The sequence below is a fragment of the Globicephala melas genome, chromosome 12, assembly GCF_963455315.2.
Source record: "Globicephala melas chromosome 12, mGloMel1.2, whole genome shotgun sequence".
NCBI classification, from domain to species: domain Eukaryota; kingdom Metazoa; phylum Chordata; class Mammalia; order Artiodactyla; family Delphinidae; genus Globicephala; species Globicephala melas.
In genome coordinates this window covers 56,648,559-56,660,761 of record NC_083325.1, presented here as the reverse complement: position 1 = coordinate 56,660,761, position 12,203 = coordinate 56,648,559, and the positions used below count along the sequence as shown (strand labels likewise).

The window sequence follows — 12,203 nt, the reverse complement described above, 5'->3', positions numbered from 1 at the left end:
CGTTTTCTTTTCTTACTCTGTTTACACAATTAGGTTCTTCCTTAGTTTACCTGCATAGAACTCCAATTCCCCAAATGACTGAAAGTCATACCATCGCCAAGTCTGTTGATTTTGTTTTTCCATTTCCATCAGTATCTTTATAATTCTGTCACTGGGACTTTACTGCTGGTGATTCATCTCGAATCTTCACACCTCCACCCCCCCCCACCCCCAAGGATGTACCATCCTCCCTCAATATCTGTGGGGAATTGGTTTCAGGAGCCCCCACAGATATCAAAATCCAGAGATGCTCAGGTCCCTTATGTAAAATGGAGGAATACAGGTGGCGCTCCATATTCACAAGTTTCACATCCACAGACTCAACCAACTATAGTCGAATCTGCGATTGGTTGAACCTGCAGATGCGAAACCAGAGGATACAAAACCCAAGGATACAGAGGACCACCTGTACACATAACACAGCAGTAACTGAGCTGCAGCAATACCCACAAGGAGTGAGATCAACCCACTGCAGAACAATAGCAGAGGCAAGACCGGGTTCATGACGGCCGCCACAGAGCACAGACAGATGCCCCCAGTGTGTCTGGTTACAAACCAGACCCAAGGATCACAAGTCACAAACACATATACTCTTCAATCACTGCCTCAGGTTACTGGAGCTTGAAAGAATAAAGGTTATATTTAAGGGCACTGAATAATGCCTTGTCAAAAGAATAAAGGACACGTGATTTCAGGCAGGGCCACCAAGAAAGAGAATGTTTCTGCCAAGTATTGCGAGCATTCCTAGAAATGAGCACAATTGTCTTATTTGTTTTTCCAGGGCCATGGCTGTGGAAGTAGACACAGTATGCCAGGCGACCCTTCTCATTTGAAAATCCTTCCCTGTTTCTCACCTTGTCATGAAAGAACATCTCTGTCTAAGTCTAGTCCAGGTGGAACCAGCTTACCAGGGAACTCAGATGCAGGACAGAGTGCAGAAGAGATACTTTCTCTAGTCACCTTCAGCTCATTCTAAGGTTCCTGTGATTTATCAAAGCATCGAGCAAGACCAGAACACAGTTCCAAGCTAAGCATGTTTCCCCTACTGGCAATGAACTTGTGAAACAGATGGGAATGGGTGGAGCCCATCAGACGGCCATCAGTCAAGCAAGGCCAGCTTTGCTAACCAATGATTCAGACACATTTGTCATTCCCGCCTTCTACATGCAGGTGCTGCCTCTTAAAAACTCAGAACTGTCTCAGCAACCCAATGTAGAAACATGCAGCCTATTTCCCCTCCTTCCATGTCACATATATCATTTTTCTTCCTCGTTTCACAGTGATTTATAGGGATTGAAGGCAGTGAAGAGTCAGCCATGATCAACTGAAAGAGATACCTCTGAGTCACAGATCATTCACTTCCTTGTTTGGCAATCTGAAAAAGGAATCTCATTGCTTTGTGGTTATTTTAGTACCTTTGAATCTCAGTAATGAATGAGAGTTCCAGAGCTCATCTCTCTGCCTGATGGTGAGTTTAAATCTTGGCAGTTGGTAGGGAAGGAGGGCAGAAGAGAAGTTTGCAAAGAGCATTTCCTACCAGGCTACGCATCCCGGACAGCCTCACCCTGCACCATGAAGACCCATCTCATTTTATGGACCATCAAAGGCTCTGCAGCACTTCTCACGTGGCAGGTTCAAGATGACATATTTCGTAACTTACGGAATAAACTACTTGGCAAGTCAACACTCAACATGTTACTTTTCCCAGCTGAGGAAGAGAATAATCTGAATTTTTTTTAATGTTATCAGGAGACTATTCTTCGGGTCATTTTTCAGTCCCCTCAGTTCTGGGGGGGCAGGTAAATCAGATTGATTTAGCTAGATCATCTTTCCCTGCTGCAGTACAGTTAGCAATAAAGTGATTTTAAAAAAACAAAACAGCATATCAGGTGGGAGACACAAAAGGAAAGAGGCACATGAAGCTAGTCCTCAACAATTCGAGCATGAATGATGTAGAGTTGACGGCAGGGCCACACCCTGAAACATTAGGAAAGAAGAAACACTAAAAAGAAGAAGCCAACAACTTTGACCATTTACCATTCTCTCCCTTCATCACTGGAGAGCCACACCAAGGTGAAACTGTCCTATTCTCTTGAAAGGCCTTTAGAACACTATATCCTGGCTTGAGTGGAGGGGTGTGTGTGTGTGTGTGTGTGTGTGTGTGTGTGACTTTGTGCTGCAGAGTATCTCCAGTCAAGATGTAGACAAATATACATATATTTCAGACAAATATATGCTGAAAAATCCATACAAAAATAAAACCACAAGGGTTCACTCTGCTTGTGAACAGATCCAAGGAGGGCTGGTCATTTTCATTCTTGTCTTCCTCTGGTTGCAGAGCATTTAAACATAAGATCTCTGTTGCTGGGTAGTTTTTATGTTATATTCTGCTAAAATGTTTCATTAAAAAATTTTCACCTACAATCTCATTTCAAACAATGCAATCTCTGATGAGACACCATAAAAGCACTTCCATTCAGATTTCATTGGCCAAAGCAGGTCACATGGCCACACCTAACTTCAGAGGGAGCCAGGAAGCACGCTCCTGTCATTATCCATGTAGAAGCAGTTACCGACCGTGAAGATTCTACTTCCAAGTATTTCTCAAAGCAGTCCCTTCCTAGCCAGTGCTCCGATGAGTTGTGAGCTCAGGCCTCTGTGCTTCTCCTCCACACAAAAATGTAACAAAAGCTCCTGACACTATTTCCTGCTGCCGGTCTGGCCCTTCTCCAATACTTTCTGCAAGGAGCTGCCAGAGGGCACATTTGAAAGCATGATGGGAGCCCTCAGTGGAGTCCCTGGAGCTTCCAGGTCCGCATCCAAAGCCCTTAGTGTGGCAGGAAGGTTCTTACTGGTGTGGCTACTGCCCACATCCCTGGCCTCATTCCCACCCCTCCCCCACACTCACTTTGCTGAACCCTTACAATTCTCTCTCATTGCCAAGGTTTACACTTCTGCGCCCTGGCACATGCTACTCCATTGGGCTGAGACACATTCCAATCACTTCTTTTAATAGCTAACTAAATCTGAGCGTTCAAAAATCAACTCAAGAAATTTCTACTCAGGAGACCTTCCCTGACCCCCTAGTCTGACCCAGAAACACTGCTGCCCCCAAAACCCCCTGTGCATGCATGTCTGAGAATGTAGCCTTCATTTTACTTATCTGGTTCCTAGACATGCTTTTAAGCCTCTTGAGGTCAGGAACCAGGATATATATGAAGCACTCCTTAAATGCCAGTTGAATGGATGCATCAGTAAAGTCATGCCAGGCTCTGCACTAGGTCCTAGAGTCTCAAAGGTCAATCGCACACACTATGCACGTGACATACATACAGTCTCTGAGACCGTCTCTGGAAGAAAGAGCCAAACCAGCAGGAGAGCTGAAGATGGAGAAAGAAGACAGGCCCAGTTTCCTACCAATTCGGTAAACAAATGTCTCCATTTCCATTCCTTCCCAAGCCCCAGCCACGGGAGCCCTTCCTCTGTAACAAATGATGTTTGCCTTTTCCTTTTTCTTTTCTCTCCACTGAAATCCCCAGTCCTCTGTCCTTCCCTAAGAATCCTGAGAGGCCTCTGGAACAAATGTAGGAACCGAATTTAGGTTAGTCCTTCCGGATAACACATCTGCACCTTAGGACACTTTATCCCAATAAGGAACAAGCTACTTATGGAAGAAATTCAGACCCCTGGCTAGGGATCAGTGTCAGGACTGGGGACCACAGCGAGAAGGAAAAACAGAGAATTTTGATCCACTTCTTAAGTCACACACTTAAGTGGTCTCCCTGTCTGATATATAAACAACTCTCATGAGGAAGTGCTGATCGCCCGAACTTACCTACACAGGCGGCAGGTAACCTCTCTGCCATCAGCCACTAAGGGCGCTGTAGACAGTAAGGAAAAGTGGATCATGCCTTCTTCTTCCCAGGCCGCTAGAGCCTCCCAGAACCTTTGGTCCGACTCCACTAACAAACTCATCAGGAGAGAACTGAGTCGCTCGCTAAGAATTTTCCTATTTATTAAGTATAAAATCAAAAATGAAAATAGTCCATTTTTGTCCTGGTACCAAGAAAATACGACAAGCACACAGAGTGCTGCATAGGCTGCATGCATTATAACATTGCTAGGTAAACAAAGAGACAAGACAGCCAAGCGGTTACCTAATTTTCCAGCTCTGGAGGACCCTGGCCCAGTTACTTAGCTTCTGAGTTTCTCTATCTGTAAAATGGGTATGATAATAGTGCCTACTGTCCTGTAACACAAGGTACCTCAATGTCGACATTATCAACGTTTGGGCCTGGACAATCCTATGTGGTGAAGGGCTGTCCTGTGCATTGCAGGATGTTTAGCAGCATCCCTGGCCTCCAACCACTGGATTCCAGCCCCTCCCTCAGTGATGACAACCAGAATGTTTCCGGATATTACCGAATGTCCCCTGAGAAGGCAAAATCATCCTTGGTTAAGAAACACTGCTGTAGCGAAATAAACAAATCAATACATACAGTGCTTAGACCTATTCCTGGCACATAGCAAACGCTCCATAACTTGACCTAGAGCATAACAGAGTCTGGAGACTAGAGAGACAGTTTTCTTCTGTAACAAAGAGGCCTTCACGATTCTTACAGAGCGCTTAATAAAGTTACGCCTTTCTGAATCACCCTCCACTCTTCAAAGGCCTTGGTAACGAATCCACGTGGCGTCGACCACCCGGCAAACCTTAAGTACTTACATGATCATCTCTCCCACTTCTCTGTTGAGCGATACAAGCAATTTGTTGAAAATGTTTATTATCCCCCCTCAGTACTTGAATGCCCGCTCAGCCAAAGACACTGTACACTACAGAGAAGATTCTTATTGGATTTTACAAACAATAAAAAGAACCCAACTGTCCTCACTCCTTTTATCTTTCTTTAAAGGCCATTTTGTTAGAACATCAAAACATTTGGTTTCCCTCCTGATGCAGAGGGAAATGTTGTTGCATCTCATTAACCCTTTGGTGCCCAGGACTCTCCAGACGCTTGGAAGTAACCAAAGCGGCCGTCCCACTGACAGACACCTCTAACTGTTAGAAAGTTTATCTTTCTCCCGGGCCTGACTTTCCCTCCTCGTAACCTCTCTGCACGTTGTTCAGTCATGTACTAATTGGGGGGCTGCTGCCTGCAAGCGCCACAGCCCTCAAGCCACATACAAATCTTTCGTGACAGAAATCCAGACAGATGAAGGGAATGACGATCCTCACTTTGGCCCTCTCTTCCCTGACTAAAAATAACCAGGTTCAGTTCACAGTTCCTCATAGACCATGATGTCCTGGCCCCTAACCATCTTGGTCCCCCTCCTTCAGATGCACTTTGTCAGTGGACCCCAAAATGAGGTGTCCAAATTGCATCCCACACTCCAGGTGTAATCTGACCAGCAGAAAACCCAGGGGGACTATCATATCACCGATCTACACCCAGTCAACATGAAGTACAGCCCCAGATGGTCAGCACTTTTAGCAGGCAAGGCATCCCACTTTAAGGCAAAGTAGCAATTAGGTCTTTTTCATGCAAATTCCCTCCCAGTAAGTTGACTCCCATCCTACATACTCAAGGTCATACTTTGAACCTATCGTACTGAATCTTATTGTCTTGAGCTGGAGCCAGAATGCCGAGACAGCTTTGAATGTTGGTCCTATAAACCATGGTCCAGCTACTTCTTCCTCCCCCAACTTTTCTCAGTAGCTGTTAAGTCCTCTTAAGTGTTGACTGAATAAATCGTTGTCTTCGTCTAAATCAGGGGTAGGCAAATATATAGCCCGTGGGCCAAATCTGTCCCACTACTTGTTACCATAAAGTTTTATTGGAACACAGCCACACTCATTTGTTTACCTACTGTGTGTGGCTGCTTTCCCACTACAACAGCAAGGTTAAGTAGCTGCAACAGAGGCAATGGGGTCTCAAAACTATTTACTATCTGGCCCTTTACAGGAAAAGTTTACTGATTCCCCAAATTAAGGCCTTGAAATATGCAGAATAGAATCAAGTCAAAGACAGGGTGTTACGGGCCTATGGTTGATTACCAATGATGAATCAGCACACTTAGGAACAATGGTTCACAGTTGTGAAGTCATGTCAACATGTGGTCATCCCTAGGGTCTGTGTAGAACTAAAGATAGGCTCTGCTGGTGGTACCTCCTAATAATCCCATCAAAGTAAGAATGGAATTAATTAGTGAACTGTGGATTCATTAATTCAATGACTGTTCTGCTATGATACAGAAAAATGGGAAAAAGAACAGATGAATTTTGAAGCAGTGACAGGAGGCTGGGGAAAACATCAACTCTAAGAAGCAGCCAGAGACCCAGAACCAAGAGGGGCCACTATCGAGATGCGTGGATTTGTTCTAATGGTGGTCAAGGCTCCCCATTCATGCTGGCCTGCGTTTATTGGGGTTCGGCTTTGCTCCAGAGGCATATAACTTGGAAAATTACCATGGTCCCTGCCTGAAACTGTTGTGGGATGGTGCCCCTCACTGTTGCCCCCATAGGCAGGTGATTACTTACTAAACCCAACACTGCATTGGTAGTAAATTCTCACAGCCTTAAATCTAGGCAACCCAGAGCCATTTGTCACCTTTTAAACTCCATGCCCTTTTCTCATTTCCAATTCACAGTCCCCACGGCAGATTCCTAGAACCAGAGCAGTCTAGATTATGCAAGGTAGGCCTAACTGCTCGAAGAAAAAAATAATAATATTTGCATTTGAAAACATATACACACTAAAAAGAACCCAATTGCTAACAAATGGTAGGCCTGATACACTAAGCCTGAAAACCATCTGAGAATGAATCATTTACCAGGGAGAGAGAGAGTATTGCCAAGGTTGAGCTCATGGGCTTTGGTATCTGGCAGACCTGGAATGGAATTTAACCTGTTATTTGAGCCCTCCAAGCCTCAATTTCATCTGCAAAATGGAGATAATAGTAATGCTTCCTCACAGGGTCATTGTAAGAATAAATGAAATGACGCATGGAGAGTACATAGTACCTGGTACCTAGTACGCGTTCAGTAATGTTCGTTATTATTGTTATCATTATCTTTATGTTCATACTAACTAACAAGTACATAATAGGAAATGCTTGACTTTCCAATGATTTCTAAGACAAGGTACCCCTCTTTGAACAAAACCACTGAAATTGCATGCCCCACTTAAATGAGAACACAAGGGCAAACAAGTGTTTAGATTTTCCCAAGACAAGAAAACAAGCAATGACGCAGATGTGGAAGGAATGTTTTCAGTTCATTGCCTACCTGTAATACTCTCATAAAAGAAGTCCTTATGTCATTAAACAAGTAATTGCCTTTGTTTTATTACTTTTCCAAATAAAAATCACCCGTGTTGAACATAAGAGCCAGCTGCCCAGCAGTCCCCAAGTCCTCCAGCCTTACTATGTAACCCTTACCTGCAATATTTGTATTAAGATTCAGGTTCAACTGCTTAAAAAAAAGAGAGATACGAAAACACTGTGGCTCCAACAAGGTAAAAGTTTACTCCACTCTTATGGTAACAGTCCAGACATAATACAGTGGGTTAGGTGACTCTGCTCCACAAGAACACCCAGGGACCCAGGCTCCTACTGTGTTGTCCTCCATTCTCCTGTGTTCCCTGGGCTAGCAGTATCGGCATCACCCCAGAGCTTGTTAGAAATGCAAATCCTCATGCCCCCACCTCAACCCTACTGAAATCAGAAACTCTAGAAAGGGAGGTCCTGCAATCTCTGCTTTGACAAGCCTTGTAGCCGCTGTCCTTATCTTTGTGGTCAAATGGACTTACTGCTACTTCCATGTTCTAGACCATGGAAGGAGGAAAAGAGGAGATGAGAGATAAATCATTTCCTGTCAAGGGAAATGAAAGGGAAATTACATGCTTTGCACATTCTGTTTGTCTTCCATTGGCAAGATGCAAGGTCAAAGGGACACATCTAGCTGCAAAGCAAATGTAGTCTCTACTAGGGTAATCATGTGCCTTGGTGAAGCTAGGCGAGTTCTAGGTTAAAAGCAAGAATAGATGATGGGGGACAATTGGAAGTTTCTGCCACACTACTAGAAGACACGGCTGCAGCCTCCTTGGCCCCAGTCAGTGGGAAACCCAACACCCCCAATATCTCTCAAAGAGGTTGCACTATTTCCTCTGGCTTTGACTTCTTCCACCCCCTAAATAATTATCTTAGTCAAATCAGTCCTCTTAAGGCTATTCTTTTCGTCCTCTTTTAGTCTCTTTCCTTATTTCCCCAAACCCTTACATAAGAGCCGTTACATAGAACAGTGATTGTGGAGGATACTGCTGCACAGGGGATAACTTCAAATCAAAGACACCCTTCTTCCAAAGCTCCCCTTGACCATTCCTCCCAGAACCTCTCCCTGGTCAGCTTTCTTGCTTTCCTCTATCTCTGAGCTTCTCGTCCCCTCATTTCTCAGCTGTCCGTGGGAACTTAACATTGCTCCAGCTTCTGATAAAGAGAAATTCTCATCCCTCTTGGTCTCTAACTCAGCCAGTAGGGGCAGAAAGGCAGAGGGATTAGGATAATCCCCTCACACCTAAAGAAGATAACAGTAAGTTTTCCTAAAGGCTAATCCCACCCTGACAGGAATTCTGCTATCAGGTTGGAAACAATACGTATTTTTTTCTCCACCCAAAAATACATTACGGTGCCACCCTGCAGGGCAGTTCACCTCTGAAACACATTAAGTGTTTTCCCAGCAGTGGTTCTGTTGCATTACCATGTAATTTTAAGTCAATCAAATCAAAGGGACTTAGGAGAAGGGATTTGAAATAAGCAGTATTTATTTGTTCCACGTGTTTAATTTTCATGCTTTAAACTGGGCTCTTCAAGATTAAATTTGACTCTGAAACGGCACAGATTTACGGAAGCCTTGTTTCTGGACAGTTATTTCCTCCCTTCCTATCAATGGCCTATTTCACTTAATTACCAAAGGGAAGAAATGTTTAGTTAATTAAAATCTTTAAATAAAAGAAGTATAGGGTTAAAAAGTTGAAACAGTACAAGGAAGTATAAAATCAAAAGGCAATATCTCCCTCCCTACTCTGTTTCTCCCCAAAGGTTAGTTGTTAACAACTGAATGTGCTTCCTTTCAGGAGAAAACAAAAATGTGCATACTATAATGATTATGGCTAAGCATTTACTGGAAGTTTACTCCGTGCTAGGCACTGTACTAAGCGTTTCACATGTAAGCATGTAACCCTCATGACAACCCTATGATGGAGCCCAGATGGTACAGATGAGGAAACTGAGGCACAGGGAGACTTGGGCAGCTCGCCCACGGTCACACGTCAAGCAGTGGAGGTGAGGATCAGCCCAGGCAGGCGGAGTCCAGAGCCCAGTCTCTAAAGCACCACACTCAGTGGGATGTGGACTCTACAGGGACCACACATTTCTCTAAGTAAAGCCATTGAGATACTCCCTCCCCGAACCCCAGTGCAGTGGCTCAAGGGATGTTCTCTCGCCCCGCTGTGCGTAGCATTTCTAACTTATTTCCCATCCAAGTTTTAAACAAGAGAAAAATATTTTTTTGGCCGCACCACACAGCTTGCAGGATCTTAGTTCCCCGGCCAGGGACTGAACCCAGGCCCCGGCAGTGAAAGCACCGAGTCTTAACCACGGTACTGCCAGGGAATTCCCTAAAACTGTATTTTTAAAAGAAAATTACAAAATAGAGAGACCACTGTGGAAAAAGAGATCAGACCCAAGGAGCAACCAAGTGCTGGTTTCCTTTCCCTTTCCCCATGTCCTCCCTCCTTAGGAAATACTGAGGTGAGCATCTCTGGGATTACAGATGGCAGCCAGAGGGACCGGAATGGGGTTCTTCCAACCAGAAGTGAAGGTAGGGGGAGGGGAATCTCCCAGGATGGTTCCATCTGAGAAGAGTTTGCTCCACAGGGGGTGGCAGAAAGAGGGTTTGGATTGAGCAATGCCAAAGAAAATGGCACTAGACAGAATTAAACAGGCAAGGAAGATTTTATTCAGGACTCTTGCAGCAAGAGGGGAGAGAAGCTGAACAAAAGGCAAGGCAGGAGGGTTATTAAGTGCCGGGGGAGCTCGTGTAAAAGTACTAGAGGGAGTTAGCAGGGAGGTTGATCAATGTGAACAGGCCGTCTGTGTTTGCTAATTGGTGCTTGTGGCAGTTAGACTCCTACCTGCCCACATAGACTGGGAGATACGACCACCAAGTTTCCTGATGATTCATTTCAAAGGGGTGGCTCCCAGGTCCTTGAAGAAGGCATTCCTGGATTATAACCCTGGCAAGAGGCTGGGAGAAGATTTACCTCTCCAAGGGGCAGAGAAAGAATTTACAATTGAAAGTTTTCTAAAGTAAGTACTCTAAGAAAAGGAGGTCAGAGGTCTGGAGTCAGGAAGAAGCCCTGTTGCAGGATTGACAAGTGCAGCCAAGCTGAGTGGAACCGGTAGGCCATCTGGCTCTTTCCAACTGTCAGGGCACTCTGCACACTCTGCAGACAAGGCCCTGAAGCCAGGTCTGCTACCACTTTGTCCCCAGCGCAGCAGTTCAGAACTGATTTTTCCATTGTGAAAATAGCCCCCGTTTTCGGAAAGTGATTTCGTTCCCCATCAGTTTTGGCTTTCTTCCTTCTCCTTTGGCATCTAAACTGTTAAGATTTTGAAAATCGCTTCACTTAAATCGAATTGAATAGGGAGGCTTTCTTAATCAGGTCTCAGCACTGCACCGACTTAGCTGACTTTGCATTTCGAAAAAGCTGCCCAGCTTCCTGCAGAGGCACGATAGTGACCATTGAAACACAGCTGTTGCAAGCAGGCTTTCTTCTGCTGAATGCCGGGCAGCTTGGACCTGAATGGCTTAGGTACAGTTCTACTCAGACAAGACTCTCCAGTGGGAGACCGTTAGCGAGGGAGATGCTCAGACACTGTCAATAGCAATTCATGCAGAAACGAGAAGAAATTCTATTTAAATAAAATTAGTAGTAGCACAGCTCACAGCCTTGACTGTAGACTGTGCCTGTCTCTTAACTCAGGAAAAGAAACAGACGTCCCTCCTTGAAGCCTCGTCAAGGGAGACTCTGTCGAGGCTTATTTCCCGCCCCTTCTGCTGGGATGTGAAGGCGTTCTCCCACGGCTCCACTGTCATCCAAGCCTCTCTCTCCTCTTCATCAGAAAGCTCAGCCTTTACACCAGGACAGGAGACTCATTTAAAACCCAAAGCCTGCAGCTGCTTCCCCACCCCCATCACCTGCCTGGAATGAGAGAAAACCTGCACAAGTGACAAAGGCCGTTCCTGTTCATCCCACAGCAAGCTCATTCTAGAATTCACAGTAATGGAGTTGCTTTGCAGAGTGATCGAAAGATTCTGCCCTGAGGTCTGTGTCTTCCTCGTTTCTCCTTAACTGCAAAATTGATCCTTCTGTATCTCAGAAGCACCACCCAGGAGTCCTAAAATCAGGGATCCAGAGAGTCCCAGAGGTGGTCCCTTTGGGGAGCCCCGCCCCAGGAACCCCGGGAGATTCTTTGGTCAATTTAGGCAGGATACGAACCAAATAGAGAGACCTTTCCCATTTCATGGACAGTGGCAGAACAAGGGCCATAACAATGCAGGTTGTGATCTCCAAGGTGGGTTCCACAGCCCCTTTCTCCTCCTGAGTTAAACTGTGAGGTGAGATTCACATCCACAGAGTAAAGGGGGAAAGAGCTGTCACTCAGTGAGCAGCTCAGAACCAGACAGAGACAAGGGAGCATGTGGCCCCATCTGATGGAGCCTAGTCTACCCGGAGACGAAATAAAATCATCAACCTGCAAAACTGCCCTCAAGACCTGTGCTGCCAGCCATCTAGTTTCCTCTAAAGCCCGCTTTGTTTTTTCAGGAAAAGACTTTCTTAACTGAAACAGATACGCTGTTACTCTGGGTTTGGTTTGGTCTTTTAATGTTTTTAAGGTTGTGTTGTTTTTATCAAACACCATTCGACTAGCGTCCCTGTGTGCCTGCTGCTTTGTGATCAAGCCTCAGAGACTGTTGAGAGTTTTAGATAAGATCAGAGATCTTATTTTTAAATAACTATTTTCAAACTTATCTGAAAGGATCTTCTAAATTGGCCAAATGAAATATCAGGAATTGTTAGGCAAAACTGAGACGAGAACATTTT

At 44.9% G+C, this 12,203-nt stretch overlaps 1 long non-coding RNA gene across 1 annotated transcript in view; it reads right to left on the bottom strand.

Moving 5' to 3' along the window:
* LOC132598230 (uncharacterized) overlaps positions 1-12,203 on the bottom strand; it is a 245,256-nt gene that overhangs the window by 152,855 nt on the left and 80,198 nt on the right. The gene's annotated exons all lie outside the window — the stretch shown is intronic.